We start from the raw sequence: 19,438 nt of genomic DNA, 5'->3' as shown, positions 1-19,438 counted from the left end.
ATAAAGTACAAAAATGTCTCACCTATACATCCCAAATAAATTATTAATGCTGTCACTTGCTAAATATATGCACATGAAGAAATTACCTTACCCCTGAGGCCAACTTAGTGAAATGCATATTTCAAATCCAATGCTCTGACTGTATATAGCAAATACCCTTTATCTTTCCTAAAAAGATCTTATGCTTTTTACCATGCTTTGAGGGTATCAATCTAATAAAGGTGCAAAATTTGCAGGAATTATTCTTGTAAACATCTCTATACCCCAAGAAATTATGAGATCAAAGGTCCCCAACTCTTTATTGTTCTTTTTCTTTATATTTCTTAAAATGCACCGACTTCTCTACTAAGAACAGCAAATGAGAATTCTGATCATTTATCAGAAAACAATGTCAAGTATCTGATTAAAATAATCACCAAAAAATCCTTACATTTTCATGTTATAATACTAAATTACAGTCTCTTGCAGAAGTATCCTTCTTTAAGTTCCTTAAGACCTTTTTTCCTTCTGAATAATATGACTTTCCATGGTCAGCATTTTTTAATAGACAGTGAAATTATTATGATAGAGAAAAATGTTAAAATAACAGAAAAATAAAGAAACAAAATGGAGAAGAGAGATTTAGGGGTGCCTGGCCACATCAGGGATGGGCTCAGTCTGTTAAGCGTCTACCTTTGGCATAGGTCTTGATCCCAGGATCCTGGGATTGAACCCCACATTGGACTCCCTCATCAGTAGGGAGTCTGCCCCTCCCTCTACTCCCAGCTTATTCTCTCTCTCTTGCTATCTCTGTCTCTCTCTCAAATAAATAAATAAATAAAATCTTAAAAAGAAAATAAAGTTTAGAGAAGACAGATTTAGAAAGCAAATGCTGAGTGCAAAAGAGAGAAGGCAGGCATGCTACAGAGCTCACATATTTCAAAACTGTTGGTTTCTAGCCTCTTGATCTCAAAATCCCAGCATTATTAGTCAGGTCTCACAATCATAGCCAAAGAACACTGTCGCATCTAGTTTACTAAAGAATAACCAGGGGCACCTGTGGAGCTCAGTTGGTTAAGCATCTCACTTCAACTCAGATCATGATCTCAGGGTCCTGGGATCAAGCCCCAGAGTTGAGCTCTGTGCTCAGCATGGAGTCTGCTTGTCCCTCTCCCTCTGCTCCTCCCCTTGCTCATGTTCTCTCTCTCTCTAAAATAAATACATAAAATCTTAAAGAAGAAGAAGAAGGAGAAGGAGGAGGAGGACAACCAACACACAAGAAACTTCTGTGACACCAGGAAATAAAGTTAACTATTAATGATCTTACACTTTGATTCACTCCTATACTTAAAAGCACTCCACTCAAAAAGTAGCATTTACATTCTCTTCACATCTGCTTCACATTATTTAGATAAAGTAATTTTATTTGAATGTTCACAATCCAAATTAATGAGCTCATTACTTTTTTTAGCTCATTACTTTCTCAGGCTCTTCGCACTTGCTGTTCTCTCTACCTATGATGCATTTCTCCTGACAATTACTTTAAGCAATAAAAATATGAAAATATTTTAAGCAATAAAAAATTCAAAGCACATTTTCTATTCTCATTTACTAAGTCACAAAAATTACTCTGTGGTAATAAAATATGCAGTTCAGTCTTTATAAACACTACTTAAAACATTTACCAACCAATCTACATTCTTAGTTTGTTACCCTTGAGTGAGTTACATTTGTACTTAAATAAAAGAAATAATATTGTCATCAGTTCCTCCTCATATTAGGAGTAGGCAACTGACTTTTCTAAAAGTCTTCTTCTTTAATCTCTACGTAATCGAACCACCAGAAAGAAAAGCCAGATATCAAACTACTATTTATTCTAGAAGAGTAGTGATTTGACTTGATAGCATCAGTTTACTTCATACTTCCTTTCCAAAAATAGAGGACAGGATGAAAACTTAGCATTAGTTACCACGGGTTTCAGATACGACTTTATCATTCACCCCAAGGAAAAGGTTCTGAAACCACTTCTGTATTAAAATCTTCCCATATGACAGATTTTGCAGCAAGGTCTCTCATAAAGACCTATTTTTAAAAATTACAAATCTTTTGTGAAAGTTTTAGCAGATATGAAAACCACTTATGCCCCACTTCAAACAGTCTTTTATTTGCATCCTTCTGTAAACCAAGAGTATTTACCTATTCCTGTGCTTTATAATTTTTTCGTAGAGTTCTAAAAATAGAAAAGATCCTCCAAGAATATTCCTATAATTACTTTCACATGAAAGGGAGTCTCCAAGAAAGTAGCTGAATGAGTACAAGTACTCAATTGTTTAAAAAAAAAAAAATACACACAGATGGTAACAATCTCTATGCTATATATGGACTTGTTAAATTTTAATGTGCATCGAATCACCTAGGAATCTTGATTCTGATTCAGCAAGTCTGGAATGGAGCCTGAGATTCCGCATTTCTAACAAGCTCCCAGATGTTACCAGGGCTACTGGCCCAATGACCACTCTTTGACTCTCTGAGTAGCAAGACATTAAAGAAAAAAAAATTACTTTTGGAATATACTCAAAATGCCTAAGAAATAAAGATAGCAAAAAGCTACTTTTAGAAAGTAGAATATAAACAGTGAAAAATACTTGACACAAGAAATGCTCAACAAATGCCCACTGAATTAATGAGTGAAGCAAAGGAGGCAACACGTGGTTAAACACAGAAGCTGAACCACTAACATGTTTCAGAATTCTTTTTGTTGCTTAATCAAAAGACAATTGAAAATTTTAACTAGAGCTATGGCAATTCCAAATTGTCTAAGTAGTCATTACACTTGCCCAGAGTCAGTGTTCTTGGTATCTCCACTGGTATGATCTCTTTGACACATTTAGGAATGAATTATCAAGACATACAAATGAAGTGAGTCAACAAGTTTATACCTTATGCTATGTTCACAAGTGTGGCTGTCGTCTGTCCCAATACACTGCCACTACAATATCATCAACTGAATCCCTTATGCTGTGTCTTTTACTCCCGTGACTTATTTATTCCGTAACTGGAAGCCTGTATCTCCCACTCCCCTTCAACCATTTTGCCCAACCCTCTAACCTCCTCCCCTCTGACAACTGTTAGTTTGTTCTCTGAAATTATAGGCTTATAGGTCTGATTCTGCTTGTTGTTTGTTTATTCATTCACTGTTGTTTTGTTATTGTTTTAGATTCCACTTATGAATGGAATCATATGGTATTTGTGTTTCCCAGTCTGACTTATTTCACTTCACATAATACTCTCTAACTCCACCCACGCTGTCGTGAATGGCCAACTCACCCTTTTTATGGCTGTGTAATATTCCATTATAATTAGCTACCACATCTTCCTTATCCATTTCTCCACTGATGGACATTTAGGTTGCTTCCATATCTTGGTTATTGTAAACAATGGTGCAATAAACATAGGAGTGCATATATCTTTTCATATTAGTATTTTCATTTCCCTTGGGTAAACACTCAATAGTGGAATTATTATATAACACTGTATGTTAACTGCAATCAAATTTTTAAAAAATTAGCTACCAAGACACTATCAGATCACCACATTTTAACTCTTTGTATAGCGCTTATAGTCTAAAACTACCTTGCTTATTTACTTTTCTTTTTTCCTTTTTTGAATTGTCTGCCCTCCATAATAGAATGTACAGCACAAGAGGAAAGCATCTCTGTTTTATTTAGCAGAAACTCACAAATACGTAGATGTGTCTGATTTAAATATTAGTTGCTCAATAAATATTTTTAAATAAAAAAGACATGATTAAAGAATCAGAGAATAACATCTATCACTGCAAAACTGACACACTCTACCATATAACTGGACATGCATGAAAAACTGAACATAAGTAAAAAATGGATTCAAGCACAACATAAGGAACAGGCATACAAGCAGAATGACAAAAGAATTCTACTGGAAGGAACATACTGTAACCAACTTTGGGTAATATCATATATTCAATGCAGGAAAACAATAAAGAAATCAGACAACGTAGTTAGTGTTCAGCAATGATGCTACCATTCAGAGTATGCAAGGAAAAATAAAAATAATTTATTAAGGAAAGTTTTCATGCATCTTCTTTCCAGCCATGTACACATGGGTAGCAACACTGTTTAGTAAGCCCCACAAAAGCAAAGGGGTGTGGGGTTAGAGAGAATATTAAATGCAAACAATAAATCAGGCAACTATCTCCAGTTAGCTCTGAGGCTGGTAAGAATTAAGCAAAAACTAAACAGCAGAAAGAAAATATTCTATGGACCATTTACTAAAAGCTCAAATAAACTCACCCTGACAAATCTATTATACCTGCAGCCAAGTTCTTCCTGTTACAAATGATAAGATGGGTAACCAGAGAAAAAGATATAAAGAAACCAAGCAGCAAAGACAGGATAAATGCTCTACAAACAGGACCTTCCTGTTTGCAGTAAACATATCCCTTTCATTCTGGATACAAAATCCAAAAGGAGGTATCTATTTACTTAATGTCAGAAAGAAGCCTTTTGATTAAAAAAAAAAAAAATCAGCACTTTAGACAAAGCAATGAGTTCCCATTCGATCTCAATCCTAATCTTTCAAACCCTTGGAATTACACCCCATTTGGTATAAAACAAGATAAACTTGTTTTAATAGTGTGCATCTGTTGACTTCAGGCAAATCAGATCTTTAAAAATATACTGAGCAGATCTGCAAGGGCCAGACAATATCCTTCTTCTTTTTTGTATCTCTCTTTAACATTAGTACAGTCAGTACTCCATTAATGCTTCTTGGGTGAACAACTTTGAAAAAAACACTACGGTTTGGCACCACTAAGAAAATTCCTTAGGATCACCATTTATGGATGAAGTGTAATGATTTAGGTATTAGAAATACCCTTCAAGTTAGCTCTATGAACATCTATCAAGGTTTACTGAGTATTAATCATGTTTAAGGTTTGGGTTTAGCAACTGAAAAGGGACCCAAGAAGAATAATACACAATTCTTAGACAAGTTTAGGTTATGCTACTTTGCTTATTTAAAAAAGACCTACATGAGTACAGATCTTCCTGCACTTACGATGCAATTATGCCCTGATAAGCCCATAGTAAACTGAAAATGTTGTTAAGTTGAGAGTGCACTTAATACACTTAACCCAGAGAACATCATAGTTTAGCCTACCTTGCATGTGCTCAGAACACTTACATCAGCCTATGATTAGGCAACATCATCTAACACAAAGCATTATAAAGTGGTGAATATCTCACGTAATTTACTGAATACTGTACTGAAAGTGAAAAACTGGTTGCAGAATGGTTTTAAGTGCATTGGTTGTTTACCCTCATGCTTGCATGGCTGACTGTAAACTGTGGCTCACCACTGCTTCTTCTAAAGATCACAAGAGAGTACTGTATTACATACCACCAGCCCAGGAAAATAGCAAAATTCAAAATTCAAAATACAGTTTTTACTGTATGCATAATAGCTTTTGTACTACTGTAAAGTCAGAAAAATTGTAAATCTAACCATTGTAAACTGGGGGCCATCTATGCCTGTTTTCACTAACTGAAAGAAGTCTGAAGAGGATTTGCACGTTTATGAAAGAAGTGGAAAGCAAAAATGGCATTCAGCATTTGTTTGTGGTTTTTTCTTTCTTTTTCTGGAGAAGGGAGGCCATTAATTTATTAATTTCTCTCTCCCTTTTTTTTTTTAAGCAACTTAGTGTGGAGCCCAACATGGGGCTTCAACTCACAACCCTGAGATCAAGACTGAGCTGAGATCAAGAGTCAGATGCTTAACCAATGGAGCCACCCAGGCGCCCCCAGCATGTGTTTTGCAGGAAGCCAGTACAGAGGCAGCACACGCCCTAAGCTGCGATAGGATGGCATCACCAAGCTGCTTCCCAGGAACTACACTTAGCATCTTAGCATCAGGTCACAACAGTTTTTTTTTTAAAGATTTTATTTATTTATTTGACAGAGAGAGATCACAAGTAGGCAAAGAGGCAGGCAGAGAGAGAGAGGAGGAAGCAGGCTCCCTGCTGAGCAGAGTGCCCGATGCGGGACTTGATCCCAGGACCCTGATATCATGACCTGAGCCGAAGGCAGCGGTTCAACCCACTGAGCCACCCAGGTGCCCAGGTCACGATAGTTTTGAACTGTGTCTATAAGCATCTGTGCTTTGTCTCAACTTACTTTCTGCATCTATTAGCAAGATGTGTCCTAAGATATCAGAAAAGCTTTAAGAGTGGTATTATGCTAAACAAAATAAGTCAATCAGAGAAGGATCATTATCATATCAGCTCTCTGATATGAGGAATTTGAGAGGCAGGGTGGGGGGTTTTGGGGGGAAGGGAGAGGAAAAAATGAAACAAGATGGGACCAGGGAGGGAGACAAACCATAAGAGACTCTTAATCTCAGGAAACACACTGAGGATTTTGCTGGCTGGGGGTGGGAGGGATAGGCTGGCTGGGTGATGGACATTGGGGAGGGTATGTGCTATGGTGAGTGCTGCAAATTGTGTAAGACTGATGATTCACAGACCTGTACCCCTGAAGGAAATAATACATTATATATTAATTTAAAATTTTTAAAATATATTTTATTTATTTGAGAAACAGCACACACAAGCAGGGGAGAGGGGCAAAGGGAGAGGGTAAAGTAGGCTCCCTGCTCAGTAGGGAGGCCCAATGCAGGGCTCTATCCCAGGACCTGGGATCATGACCTGAGCCGAAGGCAGACATTTAACCCACTGAGCCACCCAGGCACACCTAAAGAAAGAACTTTCAATTCGAGTGATCACAAAAGGCCATGTGGAAAAGGTGGTTTGCTTTGTTTTTTTCAGTAGGCTCCTTAAGTAGGCATGAAGCCCAACATAGGACTCGAACTCATGACTATGAGATCAAGACCTAAGCAGAGATCAAGGGTCAGACACCCAGGCCACAGAAAAGATGGTTTTTAAGTTACGCTTTGAAGGGTGAGTATAAGATGTCAAGGAAAGAAACTTGAAGTGCCAAGGGCAAATGGAATTGCAGACAAGGGAATTAGCATGACTAAGAATACTGTAACTACTCAGGAACTAGTAAGTAGTCCCGACTGGTTGGAATAGGGCTACAAAAGGGAAGTAGAAGGAAGTAGGGTTAGAATAGAGTTACCATGAAAATTAATTCTAACAGAAATAATAGTGGATAGTGTTTACTGAGTAGCTACTAAATACCACCCACTATCCTACATACTTTACTGTGTTATATTACAATTACTCCATAATGTAGGTGTTTTCATTTCCCATAAAAATAAACAGGTTCTGGAAGGTTTAAAAATAAACCTTTTAAAAAATAAAAAAAATAGTTTTAAAATAAAACTATTAATACACAACAGGGTAGTGATTCTATTGTAAATTCCCAGAATAGTATCTGTCTTTCTAAAACTTAGTACTGTAGATGCTTCTACCTCACTGTTCTCTGCTCAAGAAACTTCTATCTGTTAATTTATGGACAGGCTAGGGGCACCTGGGTGGCTCAGTTGGTTAAGCAACTGCCTTCAGCTCAGGTCATGATCCTGGAGTCCTGGGATCGAGTCCCAAATTGGGCTCCCGGCTCCATGGGGAGTCTGCCTCTCCCTCTGACCTTCTCTTCGCTCATGCTCTCTCTCACTGTCTCTCTCTCAAATAAATAAATAAAATATTTTAAAAACTTTATGGACAGGCTATTCAATCTGGCCAGGACCACCTCTGTTCCCACCAGTTTCGGTCCACCATTCATGTACCTCTTTCTCTTTCCATAGAGTGTATGTGAACAGGGAATGGGGAGAAAGTGAATGAAAAGGAAAGACAGATTACGAAAGATGTGAATAACATGTTTAATAGTTCAGACATTAGGGGCACCTGGGTGGCTCAGTTGGTTAAGGGCTGCCTTCAGCTCAGGTCATGATCTAGGGTCCTGGGATTGAGCCCATTTCAAACACCCCCCCCAAAAGGCCCCTGCAAAGGTCCCTACATTGGGCTCCAAGCTCAGTGGGGAATCTGCTTCTCCCTCTCCTTCTGCCACTCCCCAACACTCATGCTCTTGAAATTTTTTTCTAAAAAAGAAATTTTTATAAAAAAATAAAATCTTAAAAAAAAAATAGTTCAGACTTTATCCTGAAGGCAGTGGAGAACTACTGCAGGTTTTTAAGCTGGGAAGTAGGTAAACAAAGTAGAAGCAGGAGAGGTTAGAGTTAGAGAGAAACTCAACACATGATTGGGTAAATTCAGGTTATCAGGGAAATAACTCACAATGGGGATCCCTAGGGAAGCTGAAACTAATACAGGGCAGAGAAACTTGAAAAGCCTTGCAACCAAAGCTTAAGAACTACCATTCCCCTTAGTTTTCTAGCTGATTTCATTAGCATGGTTCTCATTAACCCAGGCAGTCTCCTGTCTCATTCTAAGGCATTTTTATAACACACCTTCCTTGACCCACTCTGATAAATGGCTTAATGAAAGAGATACAGCAATAGAACTAAAACAGAAGAGAGAAAGAGGGTGGCTATCTCATAAGCATCTCAATACAACATGTCCAAAATTAAACTCTTGGTTCTCTCTTTCTCCTATCCACAGTGAAGAGCTGAATCCTACCATCGAGTAGCTCAAACCAGAAAATGAAGCACAGTCCTTGTGTCAGCCTTGTCCATTTCCCTTCCCAGTCCAATCCACCTGTTACTCTGTAGTCTACCTCCAAAATGTAGTTAGAATCGGTCCATTTTTCTCCTTCTATACTACCATGTGTGTGCAAGGTTCCTTCACTTCTCACCTGAATTATAGCCCCTTGAATGATCTCTATGACCTCATTTTGTTCCACTTTCCTCCTGCCCTCTATATTCTAGTCACACTAGCCAAGTGCTTTCCTGACTTAAGACATCTGTGCATGCAATTTCCTTAGACTGGAAGACACCCCGCCCCCTGCAAAATGCTCAGTGTCTTCACCAGACTTTAAGTTTAATTGAAGTTTCAGCTTGAATAATTCCTCCTCAAAACAACCTTCCTTGACTGCTCTAATATCTACAAAGTCTCCTATAAGTCCCTTCTCCAATTCTCTATCCCAGAACCTACTTGTTTCCTTCACAGACTCTCTCAATGGATAAGAACTGGACATTTACTGGACATTTACTGCCTAATGTCTGTCTTCCCCACTCCACCACCACCAACTACACTGTAATACCAATGACAAGAGGGCTATTTTCTCTCCCATAGTATACCTAGTACCTAGCATAGAACTTGTGCTATCCTGCAGAGAACTTAACACTTAGCCTAGAATTTGTGCTACTTAGGGGCACCTGGGTGGCTCAGTGGGTTAAAGCCTCTGGCTTTGGCTCAGGTCATGATCCCGGGGTCCTGGGCTCAACCCTGCATAGGGCTCTTTGCTCTGCAGGGAGCCTGCTTCCCCCTCTCTCTCTGCCTGCCTCTCTGCCTACTTATGATCTCTGTCTGTCAAATAAGTAAACAAAATCTTAAAAAAAAAAAAAAAAAAAGAATTTGTGCTACCTAGCACAGAACACTGTAGGCAGTACCTTTTGTTCAATAAATGAATAAACATAAGGGAAAAAGAATAATTTAGGTTAACCACGTATTATACATAAACAGGACAGAGGTTATCCAATTTGACAATAGTTCATAAGAAAAGGATGTTAAGGTCTTGACTGAACGTGCTCCAACAGAAAAAAATTCTAAAATAGCTAATAATCTTCAGCTGCATTTTTAGATTTACAGTGACCAGAGTATTCATTTAACTCCTCAACATTTATTTTTTGAAAACATTACCAGGTTCTGAGCCATATGGCTAAGTTGTGGGGCTACAACAGTGAGAGATACAAACATAGTTACTGACATCCTGAGCTTCACTCTCCATGCAGAAGACAATGGAATGTAACAATCTCTTACTTATCACTATTTATATTACATCTTTAATCTTATACTCAAATCTGGACAGTTTATTTTTTTAAAAACCAGAATCTGTTGAGAAGAGATAGAATATAATGATGGAATTTGAAACCATGTCATCAGGTAAATAATTGAAAGATAGTGGAATGGTTGGGAAGCCTGGCTGGTTCAGTCAGTAGGACATAGGACTCTTGGTCTTGGAGTCATAAGTTCAAACCCCACACTGGACACAGAGTTTACTTTAAAATATACATATGTATTGGGATGCTTAACCTAGAAAAAGAGAATAGAAAGTAGGGAAGTGATTGTTGCTCTCATGAATTTCCAGAGCTGCCAAATTCTATGTGATTTCTAATAACAGAACTCAGATTAATCTGTGGAAATTACAAAGTTTTCATCTCAGTGAAGTAAAAGGAATAAATTTCTAATAATTAGAGTTATCAATCATTAAATGAGCTGCTTAGGAATAGTGAGCCTATTATCACTGAAAATATTCCATGAGAAGATGAATGACAGTCTATTATGGATGCCAGAGAAAAGATTCTTCCATGATGCGAGTCCTTACATTAACTGACCTCTACAGTTCCACCCAGTGCTAAGATTTTACAGATAGGAAGGAAGGTAAGGAAGAAAACAAAAGGGACATTAGAATAGTGATGAAGGGGCGCCTGGGTGGCTCAGTGGGTTAAAGTCTCTGCCTTTGGCTCGGGTCATGCTCGGGTCATGATCCCAGTGTCCTGAGATGGAGCCCTGCATCGGGCTCTCTGCTCGGCGGGGAGCCTGCTTCCTCCTCTCTCTCTGCCTGCCTCTCTGCCTACTTGTGATCTCTGTCTGTCAAATAAAAAAAAATAAAATCTTAAAAAAAAAAAATAGTGATGTAACTGGGTTATTTTTAAAAGGCTACAATATCAAGTCAGAGTTACAATTTGTGTTAGAAGGGGAAAAAAACAAAAATAAAGGATAAAAGGCCCATTTGCTTCTCTAATCAGACAGCAGAATCCAGCAGTATTCTTGCCAATTGAAAGAAAAAACTATTCAAGTATTCAAGTTTCAAAAAATATGCAGAAAATAGTTTCCCAACAAAAATCGATCCATTCAAGACCACCAGGAAGTATCTCTCCTTGATAACTCATTTAAGTATACTAATTAGCACTTCCAGAAAAAGGAATAACCACCTATTTCGTTTTCAGATAAAAATGGCAATTTAAAATACACAAAATAAGTTTCTTTGTGAATCTCCCTCCATCCTCCTGAAATTACTTTGACCTTAAACTACTCCTTATGTAGACTTTTATTTTTCTTTAAGATTTTTATTTCATTTATTTGACAGACAGAGAGAGGAGGAAGCAGGCTCCCTGTTGAGCAGAAAGCCTGATGAGGGGCTCGATCCCAGGACCCTGAAATCACGACCTGAGGCTTTAACTCACAAGTAGGCAGAGAGGCAGGCAGAGAGAGAGGGGGAAGCAGGCTTCTCATTGAGCAGAGAGCCTGATGCAGGGCTTGATCCCAGGACCCCAGGATCATGACCTAAGCCGAAGTCAGAGGCTTTAACCCACTGAGCCACCCAGGCGCCCCCTTATGTAGACTTTTAAAGAATATTTGCCATAATGAGTGAGTCAGAAATGTTACTCAGCATGAACATGCTGTTTTCAACAACTTAATTTTTAATTTAAGAAATTTCTGTGATGACTAACACCATTGAACCAACTCATTCAAAGACATTTTCAAATAAACAAATTTACTCATCTCCTTCTAAGAAGACCAAAGAAGTGCTCTTCACTTCTCCATAGAATTCAAACTCATACTTAGATGATGTCTAGACATATTTTCCAAGTATACCACCTAGGCCCTCCCAAAAGGATACACCACTTCCATGATTACTGGGCATCACTGAGAAACTGGTTCTTTCCCAAAGAACTGAGTTTTACATACTTTGGGTATCAAATATGTCAGGTTAGCCATTCTGAATGGAAATCTTTATAAGGTGGATATGCTTCCTTTTTTCATCTAAATAATCTACAGAACATAATTAAACCTTTACTGATTTAGTCATCATTATGAACCTCAATTACTATGCAGTGTTAATGCCCTCAGTGTTAATGTCCTCAAGTCTGTGGGGATGGTGAGCTCAGCCACAAGAATACGTGAGCATAGTGGGTTTTTATTTTTGTATCTACCATTAATAGTTTTCCTATTCATTTATTTGCAGAATTAACCCAGATTTCCTGCAGATGTCCAGGTGGTCTGCCAACAAGTAGCTTCCAGCATCTCTTCTTCTAATCTGCTATTTGCTAATCTACCACTGACGAGGAAACTAAAAAGCCAAGTATATTAAATCATGTCTAAAACAAGAATAAGGGGGCGCCTTGGTGACTCAGTTGGTTAAAGCCTCTGCCTTCAGCTTAGGTCATGATCCTGGGGTCCTGGGATCAAGCCCCGCATCAGGCTTTCTGCTCAATGTGGAGCCTGCTTCCCCCTCTCTCTCTGCCTGCCTCTCTGCCTACTTGTGATTTCTCTGTCAAATAAATAAATAAAATCTTAAAAAGAAATAAAAAATAAAAATAAATAAAACAAGAATAAGTGTTAAGGAAGAATAAGACTAATGCTTCCTATTGCTGCAATAACTTCAGCACATGTATCTTAGGAAACATATTTTGGCTCTTCAAATGCCATATAAGCCTACTATGAGGTTCCCATTATACTGTGACTAGTAAGTAGAAGCTGTAAATAAACTACACCCATATAAAGACCACTATTTTTTTTATAAGTAGAGACCAAAAGTCTTTAATGTTGTTATTTATATAAGGTGCTGTATTCATATAAGCTCTTCTAGAAAACAAAAAAAGTAATAGTTGAGCTTGAAAGTATAACAGAAAGGAAGAACTTCTTAAAAGCTCAAAAATCTCAAGGTAAACACACACAAAACCTGAACACTTCTAGCTGCAGAGTGGTTTTACCTAAAACTTACAGAACATTTCTTACATTTATTTTCATTTTATCATCTCAGAGCCAGTCCAATCTAACAATACTTAACTAATTTTCTAAACTCAAGAAATTCTCTAAAATTTATTATGTGGGTAAATTTTCACTTTGACCCAAAGACTACAGTAAATTAACTGAACATCAAATATCATCTGATTAGTGCGTTAGTATGAATCAGAAACTTGCACTGGGTCATGGCTTGTTTGGGCAAATGTTCTAAGATTGGAACAGATGCTGTGGTGGTCTCCCACCACTGGTAATGTGAAAAATATACTAGAGACTACCAGAAGGTAAAATCCTTCCTTACAGTTTTAACACTGGCACAGAGACAAGATTTCATAACAATGGAGTATTTCAGAGAGATGGGACAAAGGATGGGTGAAATAGGTGATGGGGATTAAGGAGTGCACTTGTGATGAGCGGCAGGTGATGTATGAAAGTGTTGAATCACTGTATTGTACATCTGAAACTAATATTACATTGTTAACTAATTGGAATTTAAATAAAAACTTAATTTTTATTAAAAAATTAAAAATAAATAAATATTATACAGCTATAAATCCACAGAGGTTATGATTTGTTGTCCAATGAAGAATGAATGCCTTTTGTCTAAACAACATACAGAAGTACATGTTTTCATAATAACAAAAGTCCAATAAACTCCTTCATCTCTAAAAGTAATAATAATAATAATAATGGTAGAGTATTTAATAATAATGGTAGAGTATTTCAGATAACCCATTATTTGCTAAAAGAATTCAATGAAAGTACTGACTAAGCTTGATGACATTTCTCTCTCAAAAGAGAAGGGCCCTATTATTGTGTACTTAATTCTGAGCAATAAAGAATAATTTGTTGCTAATATGATCGTATCAGGAAACTTGGCAGAAAATAGCAATTTCACAAAGGTTTTTTTGTCAAGAATTATTTATTTATTTAAGAGAGAGACAGGGAGAGAGAGAGAGAAAGAGAATGTGGGGGGGGCAGAGGAAGAGAGAATTTTAAGCCAATTCTGCACTGAGTATGGATCCTGTTGCAGGGCTCAATCTCATAACCCTGAGATCATGACCTGAGCCAAAACCAAGACTTGGATGCTTAGCTGACTGTGTCACCCAGGCACCCTTCACAAAGTTTTTATACTCAGAAAAGAGGTATGTCAGTCAAATGTGTAAGCTTACACAAATATAGAACTTGTAAGAACACGGCAATTCTAGAAAGTGAGGTTCATTCACTATAGTCACAGACATATATTAAGTGCCAGGTTCTTTTCCAGGCCCTAGGGATATAACAATAAAATTGTCTTTATACAATCAGAACTTTTTAGAAAAACAAGAAGAAAGTATTAAAGACATAGCCATGAACAGCATGGAGATTATGGGATATATGTACAATAATGAAGTTTTTAAAAATAGCATTGCAAAGGAATACTTATAAAAATAATGGCCAAAAGGTTAAGGCCACTAAAGGACAGAGCTTAAGAAAGAAAAAAACAGACCCAGCAATTGCACTACTGGGTATTTACCCTAAAGATACAAACGTAGTGATCCGAAGGGGCACGTGTACCCGAATGTTTATAGCAGCAATGTCCACAATAGCCAAACTATGGAAAGAACCTAGATGTCCTTCAACAGATGAATGGATCAAGAAGATGTGGTATATATACAGAATGGAATACTATGCAGCCTTCAAAAGAAATGAAATCTTGCCATTTGCGACAACATGGATGGAACTAGAGCGTATCATGCTTAGTGAAATAAGTCAAGCAGAGAAAGACAACTATCATATGATCTCCCTGAGATGAGGAAGTGGTGATGCAACATGGGGGCTTAAGTGGGTAGGAGAAGAATCAATGAAACAAGATGGGATTGAGAGGGAGACAAACCATAAGTGACTCTTAATCTCACAAAACAAACTGAGGGTTGCTGGGGGGAGGGGGGTTGGGAGAAGGGGGGTGGGGTTATGGACATTGGGGAGGGTATGTGCTTTGGTGAGTGCTGAGAAGTGTGTAAACCTGGCGATTCACAGATCTGTACCCCTGGGGATAAAAATATATGTTTATAAAAAATTTAAAAAAATTAAAAATAAATAAATAAAATAAAATTTTTTAAAAAAAGAAACAAAGACCTTCTCAAAATGGCAAGAAAGAGCGGGAAGGAGGGAGAAAGAAAGGAAAGTCAAAGTCAAACTACAGCTTGAAACAAAGAGAAACTGAATAGTGTTGACATGGGTCAGAATCAGAATTACCTACATTCTTTTTTTTTTTTTTTAACCTATGTTCTTTAAAACCAAACAACATAAAAGAAGAACTTACAGTCAAACACAGTTTAAGGTAGTATAAGTAACCTTATACAAATGTGTTTTGGTAGGGGCACCTGATTGGCTCAGCTAGTTAAGCATCTGCCTTTGGCTCAGGTCATGATCCGAGGGTCCCAGGACAGAGCCCCACATCGGGCTCTCTGCTCTGAGAGGACCCTGCTTCTCCCTCTCCCTCTGTCTGCCACTCCCTCTGCTTATGTTCTGTTAAATAAATAAATAAATCTTTTTAGAAAGAAAAATGTATTTTGTTCTCCAGTCCTAGAAAAATTGTACTTCCAGTTTCAGAAGCAACTTGCAAGGTGACTGGGTGGCTCAATTGGTTGAGCAGATGCCTTAAGCTCAGGTCATGATCCTGGAATTCCGGGATCGAGTCCTGCATGGGGCTCCCTGCTCAGCAGGGGTTCTGCTTTTCCCTCTGACTTTTTCCCCTGTAATGCTCACTCTTTCTCATTCTCTCTCTCTATCTCAAATAAATAAATAAAATCTTTTTTTTAAAAAAATGGAAGTAACTTGCAAATTTAATTTCAGATTGACTAATATACCATGGGTCCATACCAAATTCAAAACTATCTCAAGCTGGAGAGATCAAAACCAACAAGGCAGCATTTTAAAGAAATGTAAGGTTTCTGCATTGAGGTTTGAAAAGGAATTACAAAGAAAAAAAAGTGGAAAAAATATTCATCAATCAGAGAACAGATGAATAAATTAACTATTAATTAATAGGATGGAAACTATAGCTGCGAAAATGACCTAGAACTACACATATCAACATAGATGAATCTCACATGTGATGAAAAAAGCAGACTAAAGTATTACATATTTCATTAATATTGTTCATACAAAATGAAAAACTAGCAATACAATTATATATATATATAAATTAGAAATAGGAATACTAACTAGACTTAGACTCTAATTAGACTTAGAAACACATATGTAAGGAAAGTATAAAGAAATGCATAATCTCAAAATTTAGAATAGTGGTTACCTCCAAAGATAGGGAGGAAAATGAGATTGGAGAAGTACCAGAAGGACTCTCAGCTCTATCAGTTCACTTTTGTAAATTGGGTAATGTTTATCTTTTTCTGTTCTTTAAATATTTTATAATTTTAAAGAATTACATAATTATATTATGAGGAAGACTTAACTTGGTAACATTATTTTTCAAAGATTCATGTGAGCCAAAACTGCAATGTAGTTTCTAAAAAGATAACGTAATCTTAATAGAAAGTGTGGTATCCAGATGATAGGAAATAACTGAGCCACTGTATTCTTTTTAGTTAATTACAGAATAGTGTTCCATTCTGAGCACTACATTTTACGCAGGACATTCACAAAACAGTATATTCAATGACTAGAATGTTCTGGTCTCTAGACTCCTAGATTCTAGGAGTCTAGAGACCATGACCTCAGATAATTCATCAAAAGAGGTAAGGATATGGGGTGCCTGGGTGGCTCAGTGGGTTAAACCTCTGCCTTCAGCTCAGGTCATGATCTCAGGGTCCTAGGATCAAGCCCCGAATAGGGCTCTCTGCTCAGCAAGAAGCCTGCTTCCCCTTCTCTCTCTGCCTACATGTGATCTCTGTCAGTCAAATAAATAAAAACTTTAAAAACAAAACAAACAAACAAACAAAAAAACCATAAGAAATGAGGATAATAAAGATAGAAGGATAATAAGACTAAAGGGAGAAACTATATAGTTGTCTAAATATAAAAGCAAGAGTAAGATGAATGGATAAAATGTGGAGTAGATATGTGCAATGGAATATATTTAGCCTTAAAAAAGAATGAAATTCTGATATGTACTACGACATGGATGAATCTTAAAAACATTATGCTAAGTGAAGGCATTATGCTAAGGCAGACACCAAAGGACAGATATTGTATGATTCCACTTATGATGTACCTAAAATAGTTAAATTCATACAGACAGCAAATAGAGTAATAGTAATTCACAGTGGTACAGGTGGCTGGAAGAAGGGGACAATAGGAGTTATTGTTCATTGGGTAGAGTTTCAGTTTGAGGTGATAAAGTTCTGGAGAGGGATAGTGGTAATGGTTACATAACAATGTGGATATAGGTACTATCACTGAATGGTACAGTTAAATGGTTAAGACAGTAAATTTTACATTGCACATATGTTACCACAATTTTTTTAAAGGAAAAAGTAAGTTTTCTCTGACATTCCAAATCCTTGTTAAATATCCTTCCTGTGTACCCCAGGGATAATGGTGCATAAGACAGAGTTAAGGAAGATAAGTCTCCTTTTAGCTACAGTGATCTCAAGCTAATACCAGTGCCTGAAAAGATACTTCTAATTAAAAAGAAACCGTCTATCCATATGAAATGGGAAGTCCGAGCCATAGGTCGCATCCTTTTAAATGCCCCACTAATAGAATCCTCCAAGCAACATCCAATTAATAATTATAGCCAAATTGGGCTGTCACGTACCCCATATGTAACAATTGTCCTCTGCAACTTATTCTGCTGAACTGAAAGCTTTTAATATATAATTGTCTATATTTGAAAGGAAAATTACGAGTGGGTGTACATATCTGTAATAAGATATTTATAACACTCTAGTCTAACATCCTGACAGTTGGCACCATGTAAATCAGCTCTAATCCTTAGAACTTAGAATCCTGGAAACTTAAGCATTTTCCATGAAGCATGCATACATATGCATGTGCATAAACACACACAACCGGCCAACATTTCAACATGATCTCCAAACATCTTTCTTTCTCCCTTCCCAATGAGGCAGTACATGGAAACCTGGCAACACAAAAAAGCTGAAGATATAAAAATTCACTCCAGCAATGGGTGTTCAAAATGACTGGAACTGTGGGTACCTGGATGGCTCAGTTGGTTGGTATCTGCATTAAGCTCAGGTCATGATTGGGATGGAGCCCCACATTGGGCTCCCTGCTCAGCTGGGAGGCTACTTCTCCCTCTACCTTTGCCTGCATCTCCTCCCACTTGTGCTCTCTCTTGTTCACTATCTCTTTCTCTCTGTCAGATATATAAAATCTTTAAAAATATATTTTTTTAAATTACTGGAACTTGCTTTCTTCCAAGCAACTTCCAGGACTCCATAAGGATTCCCCACCATAGAGCTATAGGAACCATATAAATGACTTCCACAGAATCTTTATAGTTCTAAAATACAAGAGTAAGATAGAAAAAATCTACTCTGAGTTCTTTGAATTATATCCCTTAGTCATAAGGGGTTTCATTTGACATGGTTTTATCCTCCATTTTCAACTCCCAGTGTATTGATTGTATTGCCCAGACACAATTTTCCACACGGATGTCTCCAAATCAGTTTGTATAAATAGAAAGAGATGACTTAATCCTTGTTCTAGAAATACATAGTAAGTCCATACTTCCTATGTCATGGGATATGGATAAAATCGAAATTATTGAGTTTATTTCTAAAGATGCAGATCTATCACTCTGAGTCCAACACTGAAACATAGCTAGGTAATAAAACATGACCCCACATTTCAGGATGTCTAAAAATATCTTGTTCCTTTCAGGGGAGGGGCAGAAAACCCTCTTCATTCCCTTTTTTTCTCTATATCCTTTAAATATAATTCTTCCTGCAGACAGTTTTCCAGCACAGTATCAGGAAATTCCAGACCCAAATATAATGCCCTAGTATTTATATAATAGCTATCATGAGGGAAAATATAAATTACAATGCTGCTTATATTAAAAAATATGAGAAAACATAGTTTTCAAGTATAGAAATAAGAGCAGTGGGAAACAAAGGATAATGTGCTATGAGGGGCAGCCGGGTGGCACAGTCATTTGCCTTCGACTCAGGTCATGATCCCCAAATCCTGCATTGGTTCAGGCTCCCTGCTCAGGAGGAAGCCTGCTTCTCCCTCTCCCACTCCCCCTGCTTGTGTTTCCTCTTTTGTTGTGTCTCTCTCTCATATAAATAAAGTTTTCTTAAAAAAAAAATGTGGTATGAGAAAGATATACTTGAAAACAAAGGACTTGAAATTGTCTATAAATGTAATTCAAGCACCTGATAAGGAACTCATTACATAGATAAAGATCACATACTATAAAAATAGGGTTCAAACCATTTTTAAATTGCTTACAAACAGAAACAAAAGCATTTGTGTTTAACAATTTTCCTACAGTACTTGGAACAGCTCCTTAAGGAAGTAGAAGAAATAGCTAAACAATTTTTTTTAAAGATTTTTATTTATTTA

The 19,438-nt window shown here is 37.2% G+C and overlaps 1 protein-coding gene across 34 annotated transcripts in view; it reads right to left on the bottom strand.

Moving 5' to 3' along the window:
* EPB41 (erythrocyte membrane protein band 4.1) overlaps positions 1 to 19,438 on the bottom strand; it is a 189,916-nt gene that overhangs the window by 103,259 nt on the left and 67,219 nt on the right. The gene's annotated exons all lie outside the window — the stretch shown is intronic.

Source organism: Mustela nivalis (assembly GCF_964662115.1).
Source record: "Mustela nivalis genome assembly, chromosome: 10".
Taxonomy (NCBI): domain Eukaryota; kingdom Metazoa; phylum Chordata; class Mammalia; order Carnivora; family Mustelidae; genus Mustela; species Mustela nivalis.
This window is presented reverse-complemented; position numbering and strand designations above follow the sequence as displayed.